The sequence below is a fragment of the Sarcophilus harrisii genome, chromosome 1 (assembly GCF_902635505.1).
Source record: "Sarcophilus harrisii chromosome 1, mSarHar1.11, whole genome shotgun sequence".
Classification (NCBI taxonomy): domain Eukaryota; kingdom Metazoa; phylum Chordata; class Mammalia; order Dasyuromorphia; family Dasyuridae; genus Sarcophilus; species Sarcophilus harrisii.
In genome coordinates this window covers 649,766,823-649,793,391 of record NC_045426.1, presented here as the reverse complement: position 1 = coordinate 649,793,391, position 26,569 = coordinate 649,766,823, and the positions used below count along the sequence as shown (strand labels likewise).

The following is a 26,569-nucleotide window of genomic DNA, read 5'->3' as shown; positions in this document are numbered from 1 at the left end:
TTTAAATTAGCTAGTGATCCCCCTACCCTTTTCCCATCCTAGAATTGCTTCTTTGGGAGGGAGAGAAGGTCTCTTTTGGCTTAATCTTGATTTGCCTCCAAAGGTTTATCTTCTGGGGATACCGGCCCCCCTTCTTTCCCAGGCTGGTGGTTGCTGCTGGCCACACTATTCCATCCATCTCATCCCACTTCCTGTCCCCCTCCCTGGCTAGGGCTTGCAGGGTTTGCAGAGGAGCCCAGAGAACTCAGTTTGTGGGACCTATTGAGAAATGAAACAAGCCTCCCACTCGGGCTCATCCCCTCATGCCTTCCCCCCACCCTCGGCCCCTAACCGGTGGTCAGCCTCTGGCCCGGCTACACTGTATCTGACCCGAGCTTGGCCCCTGCAAAGCTCCCATTTCCTTCCTGGAATTGAATCTCCTTAGCTTTGCAGGGGGGCATCAGATGGTCTGCAGGACTCCCTTCCCCCCTACCCCACTGCCAGAGGGGCTGTTGGGATACCATGGCCACAGATCAGAGAAGGAGAAGGAAGTGGATCTCCCCTCTCCCCTTCCTCCTTTCCGGGGCACAGGCTTCAGAGCAAGAAAGGAGGCCCCGCAGCCTGGAAAATCTCTTCCCTCAGCCAGGTCCTACGTGGGATCGATGCCTACTGAGCCTTCCCCCCTATGCCCACTGCCAGGGAGCAAGGCCTCTGCCCGAGTGCGTTTCCCAAGGGTCTCTGGGGAGCTTGCTTAAGATTCCAGCCTTTCCCAGGGCATTCCTCCTCTCCTTGCCCACCCCTGAACTAGAGAGGCAGGAAAGCAGGGTTCTAATCTCAGCTTCAGGGACTTCAGCTTCCAATTTTCCCATCCGAGTACTTAAGGACCAACAAAGCAGTCAGAATTCCTTTTGTTTGGTGATGAGAATTATCCCCACTTAAGGGTGTCAAATAAATTAGCAAGCAGCTGGAGGCAAAAAGAGGTGTAAAAAAGACTCAATAAGCACAGTCAGGAATTAAGTCAGGAAGGGTGGGATCCCCACAAGATTGCATTATTTATTTTTATTAATGATTATACCCTGGAGGTCTACAGACGATAAAGGACCCTCGTTATACAGAAGAGAATCCAGATGGAGAACATTCACTACCTAGCTCCTACCTACTTTTCCTGGTGTCGACGCTACATGGTTCTCCCCACAATTTCACCTACTTCCCCAGGGCCTTAGTTTCCCAAGTCTGGAATTCTCCTCCTCATCTCTAACCTTTCTTCCTTCTACATGTCACAAACACCACCTTCCCAAGTGGCTTTTTGGCTCACTCTCCATCCCTAGCCCCAGCCCCATGAAATTCCCCATCAGTTCCATTACATAGATATAAAAATAAAAATAATAAAAAATAATAATAATAATAATGTAACTGTCGGCATGGTATCCCTCCCATTACAATTCAAGTTCCTAGAGGACTAGGACCATGGTTTTGCCTTCCTTCGTATCCACAGTTAGCCCTGTACTTTAATAAATGTTTGTTAACTGAGAGACTAGAAAGCAACAGTTATAGTCTGAATTCAGGTTCTGGTTGTAACCCCAGGCTTTCTCCCATTGCTGGAGCGGCATTGTGTGTGTACATTCCCTTCCTCACACCATTCAAAGCCTTCACATAGCCATTTTCTCACAAAATAATGACAACCAACCAGAGAAGCAGAACAAGGAAGGATTTCTCTCCACACTTAACAATTGAGGAAGCTGGGGAGGTTGTTTGCCCAAAGTCACAACATTGTAAGTTAATAGTGGGCCCAAGGCTAGGAGTCCGCCCGACTCCCTCCCAGCCCAGGAAGCCATTTTGCCTTGTGGGCTCCTTGACCCAGTGGATCTGCCGAGGTTTGTTGCTGCCCCTTCTTCCTCCTGCGATGTCCAACCCTTCTCTCCAGGTCCAGGTCTGGCCCAGCCACAGTGACATTCATCCATCGGTGAGTTTTTCCTCACAGTTTACAACCCACCGACAGCAATGAATGTTGATTGTGACCTTTGGTTTAGGTGGGCAGTATGACCTAGGTTGGGAAGGGGGCCCAGGACTGGAGACTTAGCCTGGGTGGTGTAGACTGCCATAGACAGATGACTTTTGAGGGCTTAAAGGCCAAAGTTGAGACAAGGGACCAGACAGTACCCGGCCAATGGTGTAAGAGGAGAGCCCTGTACTTCGGCAGTGATTCTAGCGCTCGGGCCACAGGCCTGGGCTCCCTGGCAGGCGTCAGGTGGCAGGTTAAGGCTGCAGGGTCCACTCAACGGTCGATGGTTTGCCTTCAGCTGCTCAAACTCACCGACAGCGTTGAATGTTCCCCCAAGCCTCTGGCATCTCTGGAAGTCGGGCTCCTTGAAGGTGGGAAGACAAGGCTGGAGATTAAAGTTCTCCCTACTCTGCTCCCTTTCCCTCTCACTCCTCTGGGCCGAAAGCAGCATCTGGGACAGGACAGGTGGTGATGAAGTGATGGTCCCCTGCCCGTGCCCCCCTTTGTTTCTGCTGTCCCTTCTGCCTGGCCCGGCCCTCCCTCCCCCCCTTCATCTTTTCTCATCTTCAGTGCATTCATGCCTGCATTCTGGCCTTGCTGCTCCCCACACGGGCCGGGCCCTTCCCCGTGCCTGGCACTAGACGGCCCCCGGAATGCACAGCTGCTCAGCATCTCCAGTTTCCTTCTAGGACACTACCTCCTCCTGGTGCTCCCAGCCAATAGGGCTCCCCCTTACTTGCATCACATGTACATTTGATAAATATATGGACACGCAGGACTATGTCGGGAAATGTTTAACAGCAGATCTCCTGTGGGGGGAAAGCAGATATGACACATTTTAAAATTTTGCATTAACATTTTCTTCATCACTTTCTCAAGTCTAGATGATCAACAAAATGCTAAATCTGAGCCCTGGTTTTTTAGCATTTGCCCATTTCTGAGATATAAATGCTCACATGGAAAATTTGACAATCAGTGCCAGCAGATTTCTGATTGTCTGTACACATATAAGCTCCTTGTGGGCTGCTGCTCTTTCGGGGGGTTTTTGTCTTTATCTTACCAGCACCTGGCTTAGTGCCTTACAGGGGGGAATGGAGGGAGAATTATTTATTTTTATTATTATTATGCTTGCTAAATTAATTAATGCTTGCTGACTGATTCAACAGATATTCATTGAATGCCGGCACTTAGTAGTAGAGCAGCAGAGTCTGAGAAACTTTGATAGAACGGATCCCATGACCTCAAGCTCTAAAGGGGAAGTGGGAGTGTTTTTTCCTCCGTTTTTGCAATGGGGATGAGGAAAGAGGAAAAAAAGAGATTTTTAATTGAAAAAAAATTTTCTAAGAAGGGAACCTGGGGGAAAGGGGAAGGAGTAATGCAGTTCTTGTACAACACAAAGGATTCTGGTGAGGAAAAGAACTAATGTGGCCATATAAAGACTCATAATTCAAATTTTAAAAAGACAGATGCAGAAGATGGAATCAAGAGCTGCTAATGAAGAATGAGGGCAGGTAGGAGGCATAGTAGGTGGAGCACTGGGTTAAGAATTAGGAAGCCTCATCTTCCTGAGTTCAAATCCAATTTCAGACACTACTAGCTGTATGGTTATGGATAAGTCACTTAAGCCTATCTGCCACTTTTCTCATCTGTCAAATGAGTTGGAGAAGGAAATGGCAAACCACTCTAGTATTTTTGCCAAGAGAACTCCAAATAGTGTCATGACTGAAATGACTAAACAATAATGTCCAGAAGCTCTCCCTTTTTTCTTGAATAAAGTCCTCCGGACAGTACTGGGGTGACAGATAAGAACAGAATTGCATACATTATTATGAGGGTATTTTGTTCTGCTCAACTATGTTCTATTATAAAGAAAAGCTTATGGGGGGGGGATAGGTACAATAATGTCCAGGATCAACTGAGATGTAAAAAACAAAAAAAATTAATAAAATTTATTATTTAAAAAACAACAGAAAAAGTAAAAGTATTCCTGATAAGCATGAGGCTTCAGTAGCATTTACAAGTGAGAATAATGTTTATAGACTGCCTAAAGTCAGTGATTCTTAACACTTCTTGCCCCTTTTGCTGCTATTCTGATATCATAACTACAAAGTAGATGATGCCCCCAAGGGACCTTGACCATTTTGTCTTTCTCTTTGTTTCATGCACTGCCAGACATTTAACCAAGTAGCCAGTCTCCTGGCAATGAGCCTTTCCATCTATCCTTAGTTTGGTGGACCCCCAAAGAAACAGTATATTAATGGGACTCTACTGGAAGGTAGACATGTATAATAAAAATCTGTATAGTAAATAGAATGCCGGACTTGGGAGTCAAGGAGACCTGACTTTGGACCTTGCTTCAAACACTCACTGACTATGGGTAAGTCATTTACCCTTTGAACCTCTTTTCTTCTCTGTAAAAATAAAAGCACGTAGTTCACAAAGGTGAGAACCAAAGGCGATAATGTATGTAAGGCATTTGGCAAACCTTAAAATATTAGATAAATAATAACTTATTAGTATTATATATTATTGATATATTTTATATCATAATATATCATTAAGTTTTATGTTATATTATTAATATATTGTTTCATGTCATAATATCAATATGGCATAAACAGAGTTTGTAATTTGCTGGCATAGTCTTTGAAAATCCACTATTCTCCTCACATAAAGTGAGGCACCAGTGTGAGATTTTGTGAAGCAACTAACTGAAACCTAGGATAAATGAAGAGATGAGAGAAAGAGTCCCCAGCTGCTCTCAGTGTATTCAAGTCACTACCACTGGATGTCATAAGGTGCTCAGAGAACTGGCAATTTTTGTTGGCAGAAAATGGCAATTGTTGAGCCACTTTCAGTGATCTTTTAAAAAATCATAGAAAGTGGGAGAGATGCCCCAGACCTGGAAATAGTCAAAGGCAGTCTTGTTTTCCAAAAAAAAAAAAAAAAAAAAGAGGGTAGATTTTTCAAGCCATCAGTCTGTAAGCTTGACTTTGATTCTTGAAAAAAAATTGAAAACCATTTTATTAAAAGATGGTTTGTGAGCACTTGATCACTATGAGTATCACAGATTCACTTAAAGCAGATCAAGCCAGGAACCAAGCCAAGGGGGTCCCTTACAAAGTCCTACTGTGACATTTCTGCATGGAGGTAACCTGGAGGATGCCCTTGTCCCCCTCTAGCAGCAGAGCTATGGGACCAGAAGACCCCATCTAGCTCAACAAAGTCTGGGGTACAGATAGTTGAGGGAGAACACATGGGCTCCTCCTCCATTTTGAAGGCAGCCACTTGAAATCAGACACAGCTTTTAGGAGGAAGAGCCATATAAACTCAAAGGAGAGAGGGAGCGCCTTGGACACGCATTCAGTACAGACATCACTCACTATCCCTGTACTCGAAGGGTTTGCCCATTTCTCCTGGAGATCGATACTATGTGTTAGCAGGAGAGATGCACCCCAGATTTAGAACAAGAATGTTTCCTAGCTCCTGTCCTTACTATTGCCATCTTAGCCTTTGTTAAGAGTCAGGTGTGTCCGTGTTGGAATATCTGCAGGCAAACAGATGCTTTGATGTACTGTTGTATGGGAACTGGTCCAGCTATCCTGGAAGGCAGTTTATAACTATGCCCCCAAAGTTACCAAACTATGAACACCCTTTGACCTCTCAATACCATTCCTAAACCTATATGTCCAAAAGAGATCAAAGGAAGATGAAAAGATATGATAAATACAAAATTATTTAAAGCTGCTCTATTTGTGATTAAAAATTAAGGAAGTATCTATTGATTAGAGAATGGCTGAACAAATTCTGGTATAGAAATATAATAGAATACACTTGGGTTGTAAAAAAAATTAATTAAGAGATAGTTTCAAGGAAACCTGGGGAGACTTGTATAGGCTGATGCAGAATGAAGTGAGCAGAATCAAGGAAAAAAAAACAATTTATACTATAACATCTTATATATAACTATATATATATATGATAGCAAATCAATTATATATAAAACAACTGAACTATATAATTATATATGCTATATACTATAACAATTTTGAAATACTGATGAACTCTGATCAATGTGATGAATAATGATTATAGAGGGCTAATGATTAATAACATTGTCCACCTCATGACAGAATTGATAGACGAAGAGGCAGAATGAAATGCATATTTTTGTACAAGCAATGTGGGAATTTGTTTTACCTATGTTTGTTACAAGGGTTTTGGTTTTCTTTTTTTCCCCCCAGAGGGTGAGGGGTGAGAGGGAGAATAAATAAATGATAATTGAAGAGCTAATGTTGTCTCTGGCTGAATAGTAATAGGGACACACAATAATGGGGACTATGAGCTCCAGGGTTCCAAGAAGGTACCCCTCCCCAAACCCTGGGATGCCAATCACCTCTGGAGAGTCATCCTATCAGTGCCGGTGCAAACTGAAGAACAAAATACAAACTCTCCCTCAGTTCTACTTCTGAAGCAAAGGGGCAGAGTGGCTGAAGAGAGGGGGGTCCCTTTAGACCAACCAACTACTTTACCTTGGCTGCTGGTCTTCTCACTGTAAGATTCTTGTCCAGTGACCAGAGAGTGGACAGACTGCAGGGAGAACTAAATCATAGCGATCTTGATTCTTGCTAGAAATAAAAAGGAAGGATTGCTCATAGGTGTCCCTCTGAGAGGTCACAAAGGAAGTTATAGGAGTTGGTTTTATCGTATGTCCAAAGGCAACCAAATCAATCATTTCCCAGGATATCTGGTCATCTTTTATTTCAGTCCTTGCTTGCAAGTCCAGACTTGCAAAAAAAGACTTTTGTATAAAGATAATTGTAGCTTATCAGTAAATTTTGGTTGCAGAGAATGAAAAAGTAGGCAGATCTTACCAAAACTCTCCAAATTAAAATCAGCACATTCATACTTGGTGGTTTTAATGCAATGACAGGAATAGGTGAGAATGGAGAGAATTATATTAGAAGACATGGTTCAAGAGTAAGACATGAGAAAAATCCAAGACACATGTAGACTCTACAGAAGTCTCACACTTCTATTTATAAATACTTTTACAATAAAAAGAGGAGACGGGCACTGTATAGGGAGAGCACCAAGCAACATAGTTGTATTTTATTTATTTTTGAGGTAATTTGGGTTAAGTGACTTGCCCAGGGTCATAAGGCTAAACAGTATCTGACACTAATTTGAATTCAGGTTCCCTTGCCTCCAGGGTCAATGTTCTATCCATTGAACCATCTAGTTATTCAGTGATTTTTTAAAATAAAATTAATTACATTTTAACAGATAATAAAGAACCTTGGTATTGATGTAAAGTCACTCTTAAATCAGCTCTCAGAAAAGTCAGACTATCATCAACTTTTTAAAGCAATGATCATAATTAGTAGAAAGCTATAAGAAAAAAATGAGAAAAAGATATGGCATGTAATTGTAAGCTCTGAAAATCCTGACCCATTTTTTAAAACTAGTAGTAATGAAAAATGATTAATGACCAATAAATTTGTCATCAGATACCAAAACAATGATTTTATACAGAAGTTTAGCTGCTTGTAAATCAATTGCTATAATGAGGTCAGAACATTCTTAAAAGTGCCTAAATGAGCAAATGCTTGCCTTACTTGCCAAGGACAGAAAGAGAGAGAGAGAGACAGAAAGGCAGAGACACACAGGGAAAGAGAGACAGAGACATAGAGATAGACAAGAGACAGAGACAGACAGACTGACAAAGAGATGGAGACAGAGACAGAGGGGGGAGGGACAGAGAGATAGAGACAGAGATAGACAGATAGAAAAAAGAGAAAGATAGGGAGAAGGACAGAGGCAAAGAGAGAGACAGAAAGAGAGACAGAGACAAAGAGATGGACAGAGACAGACACAGCGACAGAGAGATGGCCAACAAAGACAACACCAATTTATAATAAAAACTTGTTTGCAAAATCCTGATAGTTGGTTATGAGCATTATCATCCCATAAAGCAGGGAAAAACAGTGGAGAGGAGCACTAGTTAAAGAAAGCTTAATGAGAATCATCACGAGTCTTTAAGGATTAAAATAGAAAGGGTGATAAAACAGAAGGAAAATGGAAAAGATCCGCAAAGGTTTCTATAATGACATTTTGTAAGAAACGCCATCAAGACCAATGGAGTCACCACATCTGGATTCTAACATCACAGTACCAGATTTGTTTCTATAGGAAGGAGAAATAACGCTAAAGAGAACAAAGATGGATGGGAAAAGTAGTCTGATTAGACAACTGACTGAAAAATATAGATAATAAAAGTGTCCACTGTAATTAATTATTTATGGAGCGTAAAAACATTGATTTAGTAGAGTAAAATGTCACCTTCAGGGACCTATTAGCCCCTTAAGGGGCATTCCATCCACAAATCAAATTCAATCAAGATTCTCTGAAAGATATAACAACAGAGATAGTCTTGTTTAATGACTAAATGACTTCATCATAAAATCACATGAGGAATAAAACAGGAAAATGTAGCTCACCAAAGATGTCAGTCACTGAATTCAAACTAAAGCCCAGAATCCAAGTTGAAGATTCCCTGTAGACTGAGAGACTCTCCTTTCGGTGGATGGCACACTGATTGCACTGAAGTCTCTGAATGTTGCAAAGCCTCCTGGTAGAGAGATCTCAGAAGTTTGGCTTAATCATCTGATACACAGGAAATCAAATGATTAAAGATTATCTGTTGCTCAAATTATAATGTACAGTTTGCATGGAGCTTTTCATCACTATGTGTAGGAAATTATATTCATACATATCTCATAATTATGTGTGTATATACATCTCATTACCATGTATATATATCTACATATTCATATATTTATAAATATATCATCACTAGGTAATTATAATTCATCATGTGTGTGTATATATAGTATATACATATATATTCACATACATATGTGTATACACACTCATATAGTACAGAAACCACAAATAAACACTAAGGTTGAGCCTATGATTAAATAACTGAGGGAGAGAGATCTAGATGACTTTCAGGAAATTGCAGAGTTTCTTTAATGAACCCAATATTTTACTGGTGGTGTTATGTGGCTGTGAGATATTGAATGCAAGCTTCTGAAAAAATGAAAATGATTATCACAAAGGACAATGGACAATGTATTCTGTGGGTCTGAGTGACCTGCAATATATAACAAATTGAGAATTTTGAAGAGGAGTAGTAAAAGAACTTCATTGTTGAAAGAACAATGGGGAAGAAAGGACAAAATAAAGATGGGGCTAGTACCAAAGATGGGGTGGCCAGCTCAAGGGTGGAACTGGTATCCTTCTGACATTAGCAACTGGGAAGGGCAGTGGCAGGTTGGGTGGAAGCCCTAAAGTGCAGGCAAGCACTGGCCTGTGATTCTCAGCTTTGGAGGGAATGGACACTCCATTTAATGAAATCATAGAGCCATTTGTACAATCTAAATGATGAGATCAGGAGAGCCATAGAAATAGTATAGTTAGATTTCAGCAACATTTTCTAGTTTGTTAGGATATCCTTATGGATTAAAATGTAAAGATATAGTCTTGTAGTATTAAAAAATGGATGAAAATTGTGATAATGGACATAATAGAGGACTTATTGATATAAATGCACATATGTACACATAAATATCTATAATCTATTTTAGAGTTGTGAGGGATCCCAGAGATCATTTGGTCCAAGGACTCAACCCTTTTGGTAGTCAGCCTGATGAAATCTAGGAACTTAAATGAATAAAATAAAACACAAGGAATTACAAAGGAAACCAATGATACTAAAATAGTTACCTTTTTTTTTTTTTTTTTTTTTTTAACTTCAGAGGTCAGATTAAGAATCTCTGATTTAGTTTACTTTTTTCATTTTGAAAATGAAGACACTGAGCTTCATAAGGGAAAGAGCTACAAAATTTAGAATTTAATACAAATCCTTCAGTTATGAATCCAGGGAAGCCAAAGAAATCTGGTACTAACAAAGGGCTAGCTTTGGAGTCAAAGGAAGTATAATCAAATCATTTCTCTGTCATTATCTGTTCTCTACAACTCAGTTTTCTCATCTATAAAATGAGAGGAGGGGGAGAGGGGTTGTATTTCTTAGCCTCTAATAAGGTCCCTTCTAGCTCAATCTATTATCTATCTTATGAGTGAGGAATAAAATTCTGGGCTTAATTAACATAAGTGCCATGTTCAAAATGGTGGAGAAGGAAGTCCTTTTGTAATTGGCCATTTTCATTGTTGAGTTGTTTGGGTCAAATTCAACTCACTGTGATCCCATTTAGGGTTTTCTTGACAAAACTACAGTATAGTTTGCCATTTCCAGCTCATTTTACAGATAAGGAAACTGAGGCAAATAGGGTTAAGGGACCTTCCTGGGATCATACAGCTTCATATTTTGTCTAGGACTAGATCTGAACCCAGGAAGATGAGTCTGCAGGTCCAGCACCCTGTCCACCATGCCCACTGAGTTGCCTCATACTCAGCTTTGATCAGATGTACTGACTCCAGGTGTGTTTCAACCTTATAGTGGTTGTTTCAAGGAAATGTCGGTACATCAGAAAATACATTTGAAGTGAATTATCATTATTACTCTAAAGATTCATCTTAGCTATCATTGTTCTCATTTTACAAACTCTTACCTAAAGAAGTGAAGCATTTGATCACTGTAAGTCAAAGTTTCTTAAAACTGTGGGTCCAAACTCTATATGGGGCCACATAAATGAATATCAAATGAGGATATCCAAAAGGAAGATGGTCAAGAAAGAGAGACTGAAATAAGGGAACCACGCCACATGAGAGCCAACTGAGGATGCTTAGGGGACACATTACAGCTCTCTTCAATATCTGAAGATCTGTTGCGTGAAAAAGGGATCAGATTTGTTATATTTGTCCCAAGAAGATGGAACTAAGTGGGAAGTTGCAGAAAGGCAAATTTCAACTTGATGTTTGTTTTTTGTTTGTTTGTTTGTTTTTACAGAAAAACCCACAACAAGGAGAATTGTCTAAAAGTGGAATAGTCTACCTCAGCCAGCAGTGCCTTCACTAGTAGTTCACTAATATGGTCTTCAAGCACAGGCTGATAACCATTTGCCCCAAATTCCTGCTCAGGGAGAGGATGAAATCGATATCTCTAGATCCTTCCCAGCTCTGCAATCCTGTGCTTCTAGAATTCCTGAAGGAGAGCAAGAAAGAATAGAAGACACATCACACCTCTCTTCCAAGAAGCTTTCCCAGCTCAGCCCTCACCAACCTCCCCATTTCTTTGGCTTTGACAGCACTTACTGATTCTACCCCTCACATTTTAGCACATTCACATACTGCCTTAAAGACTGAACCGCCCAGAGTCCAGAGCTCTTGGAAGGGGGGGATCATGTTACATGGATTTTCGAATTCCCTTCAGCATCTAGCCAACGGCCGGGCACTCAGGAGGTCAGTAAATATCGGCAAAATTGAATTGAAGTCTCGATTCTGGCGAGGTTAGCTATATATCATCCCTTGCCATCAGGGGGCAGCTGAAACCTGGGATGATCTGATCTTTGGAAGCCTTTGTTTAGCGACTGGACTACAATTCCCAGCAACCCGGACACTGGAAGGGAAAGGAGAATGACTACTTCCCACTAGGCCAGGTGGAGGGTTAGTAATCTGCAGCCACAGGCTCTGAGACAAGCCATCCCTTGCTGCAGACAAATTCCAGGGCCCAACCTAAGGAGCCACCTTGTCTCAGTTAATTTTGGACAAGGGCCTGCTTCTGTCAATCACTTTACCTCTCAGGAGGCCATTTTTTCATTTGTAAAATGGAGTTGGACAAAAATATCTTTAATATCCCTTTCAATTCTAAGAGTTTAGTGATAAAAAAAAATTATTTCAAAAGCCCTAAACAATTTTGTCCCATCCTTCGTGAAGGAGACTGACCACCCCTGGTTCACACAATCCTAGATTCAGAGTCACGAGGGTCCCCTACTTTTGCAGATAACAAAAGTGAGGCTCAAGGAGCTTAAGCAATTTGCAATCTGGTTCTTTGATAGTAAAATCCTTGCTCTTCCTACAGAATTAAGCTGCTCCTTCTCTGAACTCTCGGAGTGGACACACAACACACTGTCATGTACATATAGTCCTACTGGTCCCCCTTTTATGTACTTGTCTCCCTAATCAGACTGAGGGCCAAGTCAGAAATCCCAACTTAATTTCTCTTAGCTTCCCCCACAGGGCTTTGAATTGGGGGCACATGGGAGATGCAATATATACTTGCTGATTCAGTGTGTTGAGAAGAGTTTCAGATTGGAGTATTGGGGGGCTCCGGTATCCTTGGATTAAAAGTCATTCTCTATGGATTCTCAGCCTTTAGGAGGTTCCCCTTAAGTCTGACTAATGGGAACCTGCTCCACCCTTCAGGAGACAGGGTTGTGTAATGGGAAGGAAACTGAACTTGAAAGCAGGGGAGACCTTGAGTTTAAATCTGACTAAGTAACAAGGGGAAAGTCCCATAACTGCTAGCCTTGGTTTTCAGATTGGCAAAACAAAGGTAATAACATACGGGTGATACCTACCTCATATAGAGATAAGATTCAAAAGATAAGGTAGACTTAGCAAACATTTATTATGTAACTGCTAAGTGCTAAGGCCTGAGATCCACAAAGTAAAAGGGCCTCTGCTCTCAAGGAGCTTCCATTTTAATAGACCTTAAAGCAATGAAAATAAATACTCAAGGTTCTGCTAAAAGTCAGTTACGAACATTGGCCTGGCCTAGGGGTGAGAAACAAAACACAAATAGCAATGTCCACCCTGGTATGACTTAACAACAGCACTTAAACTTTTTCTACTCACTATCACTTTTCATCCAAAAATTTTCTACATGACCCTGGGTATATAAGTATATAAAATAGGGATGCAAATCAAACATTTACTCATAAAAAATCATAATTTCACAATCCCAAATTCAATTATATGACCTCATAGGGAGTTTGGAACTACAGTTTAAAAAGCTTTGACTTACAGTATTCCTTCGATCAATGCTTCTCTTCTTTAGGTAAGAGTTTGTAAAATGAGTCTGTAAAATGAGAACAATGATAGGTAAGATGAATCCTTAGGGTAACAATGATAATCCATTTCAAATGTATTTTCTGGTGTACAGACAGTTCCTTCAAACAACCACAACATACACACACACACACACACACACACACCCCACACGTGTCCCAGGCCAGTCATTTTGTTGTGAATAGAACTCCCAGTGTGGAGGTTTTCTCCACAAAGGCAACTTTTAGTCTAGCTCCTTAGGGCCTTGAAAGGATGGACAACTTTCCAAACCATCTTCTCACAGGCAACAAGCTGGGCTTTCTAATCAACTTTTCAGTACTAAATCTGAAAACACACGCTCATCCAGATGAGGACTTTTTTTTTTTTTTAATTGAGAAAAGTTTAGCTCAAGGAATTGCCCTGTTTAGCATCGCAGAACTTTTGTGAGGATTGAATAAGATCATGGATGGGAAAATTCTTCCAATGGTTCAAGTGCTGGACTAGGGGTGAGAATCAAGGGTCCTTCCATTTACCTTCCCTTCTCCATTCCCTTAGGATGAGTGATCTCAGAGAATAAGGAATTAGGCCTTGTTCCAGCAGCATTTCCCTTCCTAATCTCTCCCGCCCCTTGCCCAGATGGGATCCTTCTCTGGGTTGTCTGTGTTTCTTCAGATCACTGCCAACCCCTCAATCCCTTTCTGCCCACTAACTCTGGAATTACATTTCCTGCCTGCCCAGCTGTTGTGTTCTGTGTTCATGTGTAGGGGGGTAGGGAGTTCTGTGTAGCTTCAATTGCATTCATACCTGTGTCTCTCCAGGAGTGTGGGGTAATGGATGCTGGGGATCATCTGAGCAAGGTGTTAATTTGCCCTTGTCTCTGTGTCACTCTATGGATAGGAGTTATATGTGGGAGGGCCCAGCTTCAAACCCAGTAAGCACTTACTATGTGAATAAAGTCTTTAGGTCTAATTCTTTCTTTTTACATATTGGGGAACAAAGAGCTTAGAGCAATTCACAGAAGTGGTAGGAAACATGATCCAGAGTTGGGGGGGCCCTTGGGTTATGATATGTGTGGTGTCTGGGTGTTCCAGGGACCCCACACAGTGAGCAGGAGCAAGGGCAGAGCTGGTGGACAGAAGGGGAAGCCATGAAGGTGTGAGATCCATTGCTCCACTCTGAGCTGCCCACAGAGGGCCTCCCGGGCATGGGTGGGGAGGCGCAGTGGGACGTCCACATTTTCCAAACAGCTCCAAGAATACTCCCAAGGGAGCAGCCCTCTAACGAGGTCCTTACGGACCATTCCACCCTCAGGCGCTGAGAGGGAGATGGATTAGTCACTTCGTATTTTAAAGAACCTCAGAACAAGTCTGGGACGAGAACTAAGAGTACAGGGGAAAAGACACTGGTTTTTAACAGGTCTTCCCTTTCTATCTCAACAGTGTCCTCATTTGAACTTCATAACAACCTAGTGATATAGGTTATGTATTTCTGAAGGGAAATCAAATGTTGGTCCAAAGAGACTGGCTCTGTCATCTACAAATTCAGTCCCAGTTGGAAGCCATTTTCCCAGAGCTTTCCTCCAGAGGGTGAACTCAGGGAAAGACTGAGCCTTGGCTTCCCAACAGGCAGATTTGAGACCTGCTGTCGGATTTCTTTTCCCAAACCACCTCCTTCTTTCCTTAGAGGGTCCGTCCATTAGACCCTTAGAGGGTCACGGACCATTATTCCTCAAGCCTTTCAGACTTAATACCAAGAGCAGGCTCTAGTTTAGAACACTAGATGGCACAGGTACCCACTCCCTCTTCAAAGCTAAAAGGACTCAAGTGTCCAGCCTGGCACCGTTTGGGCCCCTTTTTATGGCTTGAGTCTCCATTCTGTCTCATACTCCGGGTGGAACCTAGAACTCTCCAGTTCTTTTCATGGCTCTGGCCCCTAATCCTTCCCATTCCCTTTTCTCCTTTGTTGTCTGGTTTTAACAGAGCCTACCAATTTAGGATCCCAAGGCTGACTTCCTTTCCCTTAGGGCCCCAACGGAAGGTAATGAAAAGAATTCTGATTAGAGAACTGGTCATCTATAAAACGAAGGTCTTCCAGGATCCAGGGATCTCTCTTTATTCATGGAAAATGGCCTCTGGAGTATTAGACTTTTTCTAGAGAGAGCTGGGGGAAGGGAGGAGTGGTCCCAGTACTGGCACAGGCAGGATCTCGGAGGCAGAAAGGAAGGAGAGATTCTTTATCTGGGACTTGGTGGAGGAGGCCAGCCCCCAGACACTGTGAGCCAAGGGGAACAGCTGGGGGAGCCCCATAATGATATAGCAAAGAGATAAACAAGGTGGGGAAAGGGATGGAGATACAAAGGAAGAAGAGAGGGGAACCTTCCCAGGAGCAAAGATAAGGGCTGGGATAGCAAAGCAGGCCCTGAGCAAGGGGCAGGCTCCCTTTACCCTGGTCCTTCCAGGCAACTCTGGCCTGCCTTGACCCTCTGGGGGATGGGGCTGAGAGAATGAGGAAGACTGGGGAAGCCTGAGAGGGCGGGGGCCCAAGAGGAAGGAGGAACAGAAGACACAGGGGAACTGGGGAGCTGGGAGACGGAGGCCTTTTCAGGCTTCTCTCTTCCCTTCTTTTCAACTCTGAAAGGTTTGAAGGATGAGGTTCCCTGGTCAGGGACCTTCAAGGGGTTCTTGGAAAGGCAAGAGACAGGGAATTCCCTGCCCATGGATAATGATCCAGTCTGGGGGGGAAGGGGCTGGAGCTGTTTGTCTGCCTCCTTTCTGACAGGCCCATGGCCAGACTGTGGTCTTGGATTCTCAGAGAGGGCCACTGTGTGGGCAGGCTGGAGTGGGTGGCTGGATGCCACTGACAACGTAGGAGGGATTGGGGGTGGGAGTGGGGGTGGGAAGCCTACCTTTCTGTGCTTCTGCTTCTGTGCCACATGGCAAAAAAGTTAGAGGTCCATCTGTCCCCTACAGCTGTCTGGCTCTCCACTTGCATCTGACTGTGTCTCTGTGTCTGTGTAGGGCTGTCCAGTCTGTTCAGCTTTGAAGCCCAGAACTGAGTCTCTTTCCCAGTAATTCTGCTTCCTCCCCATCACTCCCTCCCTACCTGCCCCAGCTTCCCAGGGGTCTGTCCTCTCTTGCCCCCAAGCAGAATATGTATATCCCCTCTCACCCCCACTCAATACACACACACATACATATCTGTATATACACACACCCCTTTGGCTTCAGATTGGGGCAATAACAGGGGAAGAAGGAGGAGAGCATTGGCCGGGGTGGGGAACAGAAATTACTTGGGAATATCCCCCCCTCCAGCCTGTTGTGAAATCTGTCTCCCCTGAGGTTGGTAAAAGAGGCCCCCAATCTCAGGCGTGGGGCAGGAAGGGGGAGGGCCCTTTGTGAGCTCATTTCAGCGTTCTGAGGGCCAGGGAGTCCACTCGGGGTCAAAGACCAATTTTAGGTCCTGGTGTGAATAGAAGGGGGCCACAGGAGCACAGAGGCTTCAGGGGGCAGCTGGTGAGGGCTTGGGATCGGGGGTCAGAGGTGAGAGTAAGAAACATGGCTGTGCTTGAGGCCACAGATGGAACGGAGCTGATGGCCGCTCAGCCACCAAGTTGAAGAGCAAGGTGGGGGAAGGGCCTGGGAGAAAAGGGCAGAGGTCAGAGGCATACTGAGAGATTCAGGCAATAGATGGTGTCTGGCATCTTGCTGTGAGACGGAGCAAAAGTATTTTGTGTGTGTCTGTGAAGAATTATGTTTGTGCCTCTGTCTGTAGGTCTGTATACTCTGTGTGTGTGTGTGTACCTGTATATGTCTGAGCCTAAGTGTGTGTAAGAGAGTCTGGAGGAAGACAAAGAGCCCATTGTGGGGGGAGTGACAGGGGAGGGCCAGTTCCAGGGTTGCCCCCATGTGTGTGCTGAGGAGGGGGGAGGTCTGGTGGGGAAGAGCTGTTAATGGTCCGTGGCTGTCTAGACAGAGCTGGCGGCTTCTCATTTCCTTGCCACCTGCTCCTGGTCAGGCTCTCAGGTTACCAGCAGCCCCTGCCAGGCCCCAGCCCCACTCCCACTATCTGCCTTTCATCCCTCTGAATTTCACAAGGGGGGCTAGAGTGGATATGGAAGTGAAGGCAAGATCTCATACTCAATTCCAAAGGATAGACCAGACTCTGTTCATCTTTCTTAGAAATGTCCTAGGATGGGAGTGAGGAGAGCGTCTTGGGGAGATGGGGGGATTTTTCCATGACACAGAACAGGAGGGAAACAGAGGCTGGCTGGAATTACTGGGACTCCCCGAGGGGGAAGGCCCTGGGTTTGGAGGGGTGATGGAAGAAAGCCCACCTGGTACTCCTTCAGTTCTCTTTCCCTATACTCCCTCCCTCACCCCCAGCTTCTTCCTTGAGGTTTTCTTTTGGGTAGTTCCTCCTGGAAGTTCAATTAGGGTGGGGGGTGGGGGGGGGGAAACCTCTTCTGAATCCTCAGTGATTACTTGAGGCGTGGGGGGATGAGACATGGAGTTGTGGAACTGTGAGGGGATGTATCTGAGGCACCAGTGCTCTTAGCCTAATTATTTTAAGGAGTATTTTTGTGGTCAGTGGTCAGCGAATCCACATATGGAACCACGAGTAGGTGCCCATGTCTTTATTTACAACTATGTATCAACATTTAAGTATTTACAATTATATGTCTTTGTGTGTCATTATATGTCATTGTGGAGATCTATGTGTATGTCACTAAATGAGGGTCTCAGTGTCTGTATGTTTTTCTATGTGTGATTATATTTAAATGTGTCTGTATGAGTTTCCATGTCTATAGGATGGCCACAAATGACATGCATGTCACATGTCACTGTGTGACTCAGTTTACCTTTCAGCCTCAGTGCACTCTACCTCCCAATCAGACAAGCCTACTAGCTCTTCTTCAAATCTGTTATTACCCAGGTTATCTCCCCATTCAAATTCCAGAATTAATGCCCTTTTGCCAACTGCCCCTTAAGTCTCAGCAGCTCTAGAATACTTCTCTCCCTGGGCAGTGCTCTCTCTCCTTCAATTACTTTCTCTTTTCTTTCTGTATACACAGGATCCAATGGAAGCTTCTTGAAGGCAGGATGTCTCTTTAATTTGGCCTTTGTTATCCCCAGCACTTCTGGCAGCACAAATGCTTAATAAATGCTTCTTTGTGGATATGAATGTTAAGTCTGTATGACTATGTTGTTGTGCAGAACTGATGGAATCCTTATGTGTAGCTCCGTGTGACTCTGGGTCTATATGTCTAGGTCTGTCTGTGTTCACCCAGCTATGTCAGTGTTACTTTGTGTATCTGTTTATCAGCATGTCTCCAGAGCTAGGAGAATGAGGAAGCTAAGAAAATTGTGACAGAAAAACTAAGTGATAGAAGCTTTCTGACTGAATAAGTTGGCTTCCCTACTCCTCATTTAAAATTTTTTTTTTTCCCTGGCCAGGGTAGATTATAAAAAGGCCCCTGTCTCTTTAAAAGTGCTACGTGAGCTTTGGAATAAGGGGCCATTTTTCCTTTTTATAGCAGATTTTGGAGGGCGTGTTCCTTTAAGTAAACCTCAGGGCACTATAAATACACTGCAGAGGAGCCATAATGACAGGGGAGAGAGAGAGGAGGGCCCAGCTACTCCAGCCACCCCAGCTCCAGTCCTGCCCCAGTCCTCCCCCACCCAACTTTCCTCCCTTCCTTCCCAACCAGCCCCCACTTCTCCAGCTCCTGTCTCCACAAGGGTCACCCACCATGGTCCCCGGCACTCTGATCCCCCAGCAGGTGTGGGTTCTTGGGGCACAGCCAGAGACCTGCCAAAAGGACTACCCAATTCCAAAGCTTCTGGGAGCCCCCTCTCCCCAATCTTCTTTGAGGCAGATTACCCAAGAAACCACTTCTGTTTGGGGCCAGAGGCAGAGCCCCTTGGGCCCAGCAGCTTCTTTAGAGGGGAACCAAAATGTCCCGCTCCCCAGCTTCCCAGGTTTCATGTGCTTGAGTGACTTTGATTCAAGTTCATCATGATCAAAGGAAAATTTCAGAACAAACCCACTCTGAGTGTGGGAAAGGAACAATTTTTTTCCCCTGAGATTTCAAAACTCCTCTCATTTTCAACACCCCCCACTCAATTTAAAGAAAGCAAAATCTGACTTCCAATAGTTCCTATGTGCCTATTGGGGGAGGGGATGTCCCAAAATAGAGCATGGGGGTGAAGTTGAGGAAATCCGGGCCCCTTCTTTGCCTACTTCCCACTACTCCTCTGCCTCAGCCCTATCCAGCTCTATCTACCTTCTCCTTTAACCCTAGTCCGGGTGACCGTGGCACATCGCACGGAGCACCCACAGCATATATTCTGCTGGTGCTCATAGATCCCTGCCATCTCAAAGGCTCCACCCTATAAGATTGTGCCATCTTCCTCCCGTCCCTTTCTCCCCAAGGGCAGTCCTGCAAGAGGCAAGAAAGAGCAAAACCCTCCTCCATTCCCCTTTTCAGCACCCTCCAGATACCTGTTCTTCCAGCCCCCTCCCCCTTTGGCCCAGACTTTGATTAGGTGTATGTGGGGGAAGGGTGTCTATTCTACCTGGCCTAAGGCTAACTCCATCCTCTTCCCGAGAGCCTTCGAAAAACCTCTTTATACAGTTCGGGAGTGGTAGAGAGGTTGGGAAAACTGAACTGGCAAGATGCTTAGGATTAGCGAGGAACTCTTTCCTTCCTTCTCTTCTTCTCCTTCCCCCTCTTTTCCTCTCTATGCCCCTCTCCGCCTTCCCTCCATCTATTTCCCCTCCCCCCTTTCCTCTCCCCTCCACTCCGGTCTTTAACCCTCTATATCCTCTCCATCTTTCCGTCTCCCCTTTCCCTCTCCGTTCCCCCCATCCCCCTTCTCCTTCTCCCCCTCCCTCCTTTTCCTCTTCTCTCAACAATCTCAAGTAGGTCTAAGAGAGCTTGCGGGGGCCCCAGTTTCTGGTCTCTCTGAAAGCAGGTGTGGGTGTTGGGGTGTGGGTGCTACCGGCTCCAGCCTCAGCTCCCCATCCCCGGGCTCCCTGCTCCATCGGCCGCTCTCCTTTCCTACTCCTGCTCCAGCCCCAGCTCCCCCGGACTTCGGATCTCCTGCCCCCCCCCCACCTCAGGCCCTCGCCCTTTGTGCCCCGGCAGCGGCAGCCGCCCCCCGCCCGGGCCCCCCACTCCAGCTCGCCAGCCCCGCCCTGGGAACGGGCGGGGGGGGAGCGCAGTCCCGAGGCCCGGCCCGGCCCGGCCCGACCCCGCCGGCTCCGGGGCAGGCTGGGGCTTGGGGCTCGCTCCGCCCGGCCGCCGGCTCCGGACACTCACCTCTCCCCGGCTGCGTGCCCTTCCAGGCCGCCCGACCGCTGCCTCTCCGGGCCCCGGGCCCCGCGCCGCCGGCTCCGGAGCGGCTGCTTTCACCAAACCTCCCGCAGGGGCCCGACTCACAGCACCTCGGCCGACAATTGCATTTCCGAGGCTGCGGCGGCGGCAGCGGCGGCGCCAGAGGCCGGCCCTGGCGGCGGCTCTGCGGGGCCGTGGGGCTTCAGCGAAGGTTATGTGGGGCCACGGAGCGCCCTCCCCCTCCCTGCTTCCCTCCTCCCTCCCTCCCTCCTCCCTGCCTCCCCCCACCCCATCACGCCTCACGCCTCCCGCCTCCCCTCGGCCGCTCAGCTCCCTCTCCGGGTCTGTCTCGGTGACGTTCCCTCTCCCTCCCCTCCTCCCTCCTTTCCTCCCTTCCTCTCCCCGCTCCCCCTCCTTCCCCTTCTTCCCCTCCCCTTCCCTCCGGGGATCCTCCATCCCAGTCTGTCTGCGCGCACACACACACATACACACACACACATACACACACACACACACACACACACTCACTTAGACGCACATGCATAACAGCTGACGTTTATATAGCGATTTAAGATTCTAAAGCACTTTATGTATACTATCTCATTTGTTCCTCATAATCAGTCCAAAAGGTAGGCCCCACAAGGTTTATCCCCATTTTACAGATAAGAACAGTGAAGCTTTTGCCAATGGTTCACAAAATTAATGTCAATAGCAGGATAGGAACGCAGATCTGCCTGATTCCATCCAGGTCCATTCGTCTTTGCAGGATGGCAGACTCCTCCCATAGACACATCTGAGAATGTCTATTCACAAAGACACATTCAGTCACCATTGTGCACAGTAACATACAAAAACTTGCATTCAGTTACCAATGTGCACAGAAACATACAAAGACACACATTCAATTACCACTGTGCACAGTAACATACAAGAACTCACAGACACATTCAGTTACCAATGTGCACAGAAACATACAAGAACTCACAGACACATTCAGTTACCAATGTGCACAGTAACATACAAGAACTCACAGACACATTCAGTTACCAATGTGCACAGAAACATACAAGAACTCACAGACACATTCAGTTACCAATGTGCACAGTAACATACAAGAACTCACAGACACATTCAGTTACCAATGTGCACAGTAACATACAAGAACTCACAGACACATTCAGTTACCAATGTGCACAGTAACATACAAAAACTCACAGACACATTCAGTTACCAATGTGCACAGTAACATACAAGAACTCACAGACACATTCAGTTACCAATGTGCACAGTAACATACAAGAACTCACAGACACATTCAGTTACCAATGTGCACAGTAACATACAAAAACTCACAGACACATTCAGTTACCAATGTGCACAGTAACATACAAGAACTCACAGACACATTCAGTTACCAATGTGCACAGTAACATACAAAAACTCACAGACACATTCAGTTACCAATGTGCACAGTAACATACAAGAACTCACAGACACATTCAGTTACCAATGTGCACAGTAACATACAAAAACTCACAGACACATTCAGTTACCAATGTGCACAGTAACATACAAAAACTCGCATTCAGTTACCAATGTGCACAGTAACATACAAGAACTCACAGACACATTCAGTTACCAATGTGCACAGAAACATACAAGAACTCACAGACACATTCAGTTACCAATGTGCACAGTAACATACAAAAACTCGCATTCAGTTACCAATGTGCACAGTAACATACAAGAACACACATTCAATTACCACTGTGCACAGTAACATACAAGAACTCACAGACACATTCAGTTACCAATGTGCACAGTAACATACAAGAACTCACAGACACATTCAGTTACCAATGTGCACAGTAACATACAAGAACTCGCATTCAGTTACCAATGTGCACAGAAACATACAAAAACTTGCATTCAGTTACCAGTGTGCACAGAAACATACAAAAACACACATTGAATTACCAATGTGCACAGTAACATACAAGAACTTGCAGACACATTCAGTTACCAATGTGCACAGAAACATACAAAAACTCACTTTCAGTTACCAATGTGCACAGAAACATACAAAAACTCAGCCACTGATACCAACTCACTTAGACACCCAGACACAAAGTCACAGACACCCCCAGGTTCACTGACCCTGGTAGGAAGAGACATCCTGACTCTAAGGTGGCACCAAGAAATAACACAGACATCCAAACACGCTCACATAGGCACACTCAGGGATACACACAGCTGCGTGCTTCCCTTTTGTGGGTTGGGGAAAGTGTTTGGGGGAAGGGTCGTCATCCCAAGATGGACAGTGGTGCCAGATTGGCTGGATAGAAGATGAGGGCTCTGCTCATTGGTCCTAGCCTGGGAGCCAGAGATATGATGTTTCATTGTTTTCCATTACTTGTTCTGTTGTCTTGTCATCTATCTATCATCTAGCTAGCTAGCTGTCTGTCTGTCTGTCTGTCTATCTATCCATCTGTCTATCCATTCATCTATAGATGATCCATCTCATTTCCTTAGCTTATATGACAGCAGACTAGAGATAATCTGTTGAGGCTCAAACCTAGGACATTAACCCTTGACCACCTGACCTCTCTTTCCCCCTTCCCCTCCAAATCTTTCCTGTTGACTTTCAAGACACATGTAGATCCTTGTTCTGGTCTGATTTGCTTTCATTATCCCTCCCCTCCCTTAATATATACCATACTCAAATCTTCCAGACCAAGCTATAGTTAAGGGGGAAAACAGAGGAGGGGAATGCTTCCCATTTGGGGCAGAATGCTTTTAATGACAGCCTCATTTTTTTCATCTGAACAATGGGTATGAAACTATGGAGGACTGATGAGCGAGTAGGTCCCCATTCCTTCCTTTCCCATCTGCTCTCTTCTCTACAATTCTTACTTTCCCCTACAATCCTGAACGAATCATCATACTCCCCCCACTCCCCAACACACACACACCCCTCCCCCCAAGCCTTTCTTCCAGGTCAGTGTGATAGAGAAACCAGTTTTGAGTTAGGATTCCTAAGATCCATGGGGCCCTGCCCTTCCATGCCCAGGGGAACCTGTCCATAATTCTTCCAAGTGTCTAATTATTTCCTGCCTAATGACTAGCTTTGGGGAGGGGGAATGGAGAGGAAGGGGAGGAGGCATAGAATAAATACTAATTAGTCTTCCCCAGCTGTGACATCAGCCACTTTGATGTGCTGCTTCACCCATAGCCCACACCCATAAGGCTTCCCTATAAAGGGGGGTGGGTGGGAGGAAACCAGAGCTGGAGGGATTCTGAGAGCAGACAGAACCCCAGAGTCCTTCCAGTCGTTAAGAAGCAGCTGGCTGTAGTAAGCACCCTGGATCTACAGTTGGGAGGTTGTGGTCATTGTTCAGTGTCTGACTTTTTGTGACCTCACCAAATCGGAGTTTGTGTATAGCCTAGCTATACGCACTTCTTCCCGCTTTCTTCTCACCCCAGAGTCCTCAATAGTAGAATGGGTTCAGTAATAACTACATTAAGGGACTCATCCTCTTCTGGAATAAGGAGATAATACTTGCACTCTGCTTTGGTTTTATCACAGTTGGAGTATTTTCTTCTCTTTGGAGCACTGCATTTTAGAAAGACTCTTTATAGGCAGGAGAGTGTCCAGAGGAAGGGAACCAAGCTAATGAAGGGCTGAAGTTGATGCATTATGAGAAGTAGCTGAAGAATCAGAGGATATTTTGTTTGCAGAAGATTTAGGATCAGTGTGGCATGCTGGGAAAAAGGCCTTACAAGCAGGATTACTGCAGGAATCCCTGCTCTGTTCCCAACCTGGGACAAAGCCACTCAATCACTTTCCCTGGGTTTTGACTTCCTCAATTGTAAAATGAGTAGAGGGTTTCTAAGGTTCTCTTCCACTTCAAAATAGAGGAATCTAAAATGTTTCTTCAAACATTTTAAGGGCTATCATGTTGAATGGAGACTCCATTGGAACTCAGGCTAATTGAAAGTAGAAATTGTTTCACTTTGCTCTTAGTATCGCTACATATGGGATATGTTGTTGTCCTTTGTTCTGGAAGAGAACCATGATATGAGGGAAGTGAGGCCATATGCAAGTGAATTGGATTTAAGTGAGGGAGGGCTGGGCAAGATCACCTGCCTCACTTTCCCCTCCAGAGCCATCTGGGTCCAGTGGCCAAATATAGATCATAAGGACTGGAGATGGGATAGAGAGGCTAGAGAGAGAAAGAGAGAGAGAGGGACAGAGAGATAGAGACACACACAGAGAGACAGACACAGAGAGGGAGAGAAACAGACAGAAAGACAGTGACAGAGAGGGAGGGAGAGACAGAGACAGAAAGAGACAGAGAGTCAGAGACAGAGAAAGGCAGAGAGACACAGAGAAAGACAGACAGACAAGAGATGGAGAGGAAAGACAGAGACGTAGAGAAAGAGAAAAACAGAGAAATAGATGAATATTAAGGATTTATCAAGTGCTTATTATATAGCAGATATTATGCTAAGCACTGGGAATACAAAATTAAATAGAAAGACAGTCCCTGCCCCCAAAGAGCTTACATTCTAGAGGAATGAAGTTAAAGAGATAGTTGGGGCAAGGTCAAGAAGTGACCTTTCCTCACTCCAGTCCAATCTCATTCAGCTACCAGAGTGGTTTTCTTAAAGTACATGTCAGTTCATGTCACCCCACTACTCAATAAACTCCAGTTACTACATCAGCTCCCCCCCTCAACAAATACAAAATGCTCTATTCAAAGCCCTTTGCTACCTAGCCCTCTCCTACCTTTCCAGTCTTCTTACACCTTCCAACTCTGCCATGTACTCTTCCAGTGACAAAGGACTCCTTGCTACTTCAGGAACAAAACATTGCATCTCCTTGGTTAGGGCATTTTTTTTGGCTGTCCCCCATGCCTGGAATACCCTCCCTTTTCCCTTCTGCCTATTAGCTTCTCCCTTAGTTTGCTAGTTGTTGTTGTGTTTCAATTGTGTCCAAATGTTTATAATCCCATATGAGTTTTTTTGGCAAAGATATTGGAGTTTTTTGCCATTCCCTTCTCTAGTTCATTCGACAAATGAGGAAACTGAGGCAAGTAGGATTAAGTGACTTGTTCAGAATCAGACAGCTATAAAGTGAGGTCACATCTGAATTCAGGTCTTCCTGACTATAAGAGAGCATTCTAATGACTTCACCACCCAGCTGGCTTCTAGTTTTCTATAAGACCCAACAAAAATCCTACCTTTTACAGGAAACTTTCCTCAATCCCTCTTCATTCTAGTGCTTTCTATTAATGACTTCCTATTTATCATGCATATGGCTTGCTTTGTATATGTTTGCATGTTGTCTCCTCCATTAGACTGTACGCTGTTTGTGGGCAGGGAGTATTTTCCCCATCTTTTTGAAACCCCAGAACTTAGCACAGTAACTGGCACATAGTAAGCACTTAATAAATGTTTATTGATTGAAATAGTCTAAAGAGTTGGTGACTGAGCCAGGTTTGATGTGACCTAGGCTGGTTTGGGGACTTCCTCAAATGGAGTCTATGGAAAGGAACTCATCTATTGGAGGAGACACTGCTTGCTGGACAAGGTGGAAAAGGTATTTAGTCTACTAATCACTCGTTAGCTTTATGATATCTCTGAGCCTCTATTTGTCAATAGTATTTTATTTTTCCAAGTACATGAAAAGACAGTTTTCAATATTCATTTTTGTAAGATTTTTTTAGTTCCGGATCCAACCATTCTAGAAAGTAATTTGGAACTATGCTCTACTGGGCTTATATCCCAAGGGATATAAAGGAGGGAAAGGGAGCCACATGTGCAAAAATGTTTGTGGCAAGAAACTGGAAACTGAGTAGATGTCCATCGGTTGGAGAATAAATTGTGGTGTATGAATGTTGTGGAATATTATTGTTCTGTAAGAAATGATCAGCAGGATGATTTTAGAGAGGCCTGGAGAGACTTACACGAACTGATGCTGAGTGAAATGAGCAGGACCAGGAGATCATTATATACTTCAACAAGATTATACAATGATTAATTCTGATGGACGTGGTTCTCTTCAGCAATGAGAGGATTCAAACCAGTTCCAATTGTTTAGAGATGAAGAAAACCATCTACACCCTGGAGAGGACCGTGGGAACTGATTGTGGTTCACAACATAGCGGTTTCACTCTTTTTGTTGTTGTTCGCTTGCATTTTATTTTGTGTCTCTTTTTTTTTCTGGTTTGATTTGA

The 26,569-nt window shown here is 44.5% G+C and overlaps 1 long non-coding RNA gene across 2 annotated transcripts; it reads right to left on the bottom strand.

Annotated features, from left to right (window-relative positions):
- Window positions 1–331: 331 nt before the first annotated feature.
- On the bottom strand, window positions 332–20,565 carry LOC116420764. Of its 2 annotated transcripts, XR_004231183.1 has the most exons (6): window positions 20,316–20,565; window positions 12,972–13,025; window positions 11,001–11,150; window positions 8,482–8,647; window positions 6,514–6,609; window positions 332–2,790 (listed from the first exon to the last, which is right to left on the bottom strand). It is a non-coding gene; the product is annotated as an uncharacterized LOC116420764 (long non-coding RNA). The 2 variants fall into 2 exon arrangements; XR_004231182.1 differs by lacking the exon at window positions 20,316–20,565 and having other exon boundaries at window positions 12,972–19,639.
- Between the last annotated feature and the right edge of the window lie 6,004 nt (window positions 20,566–26,569).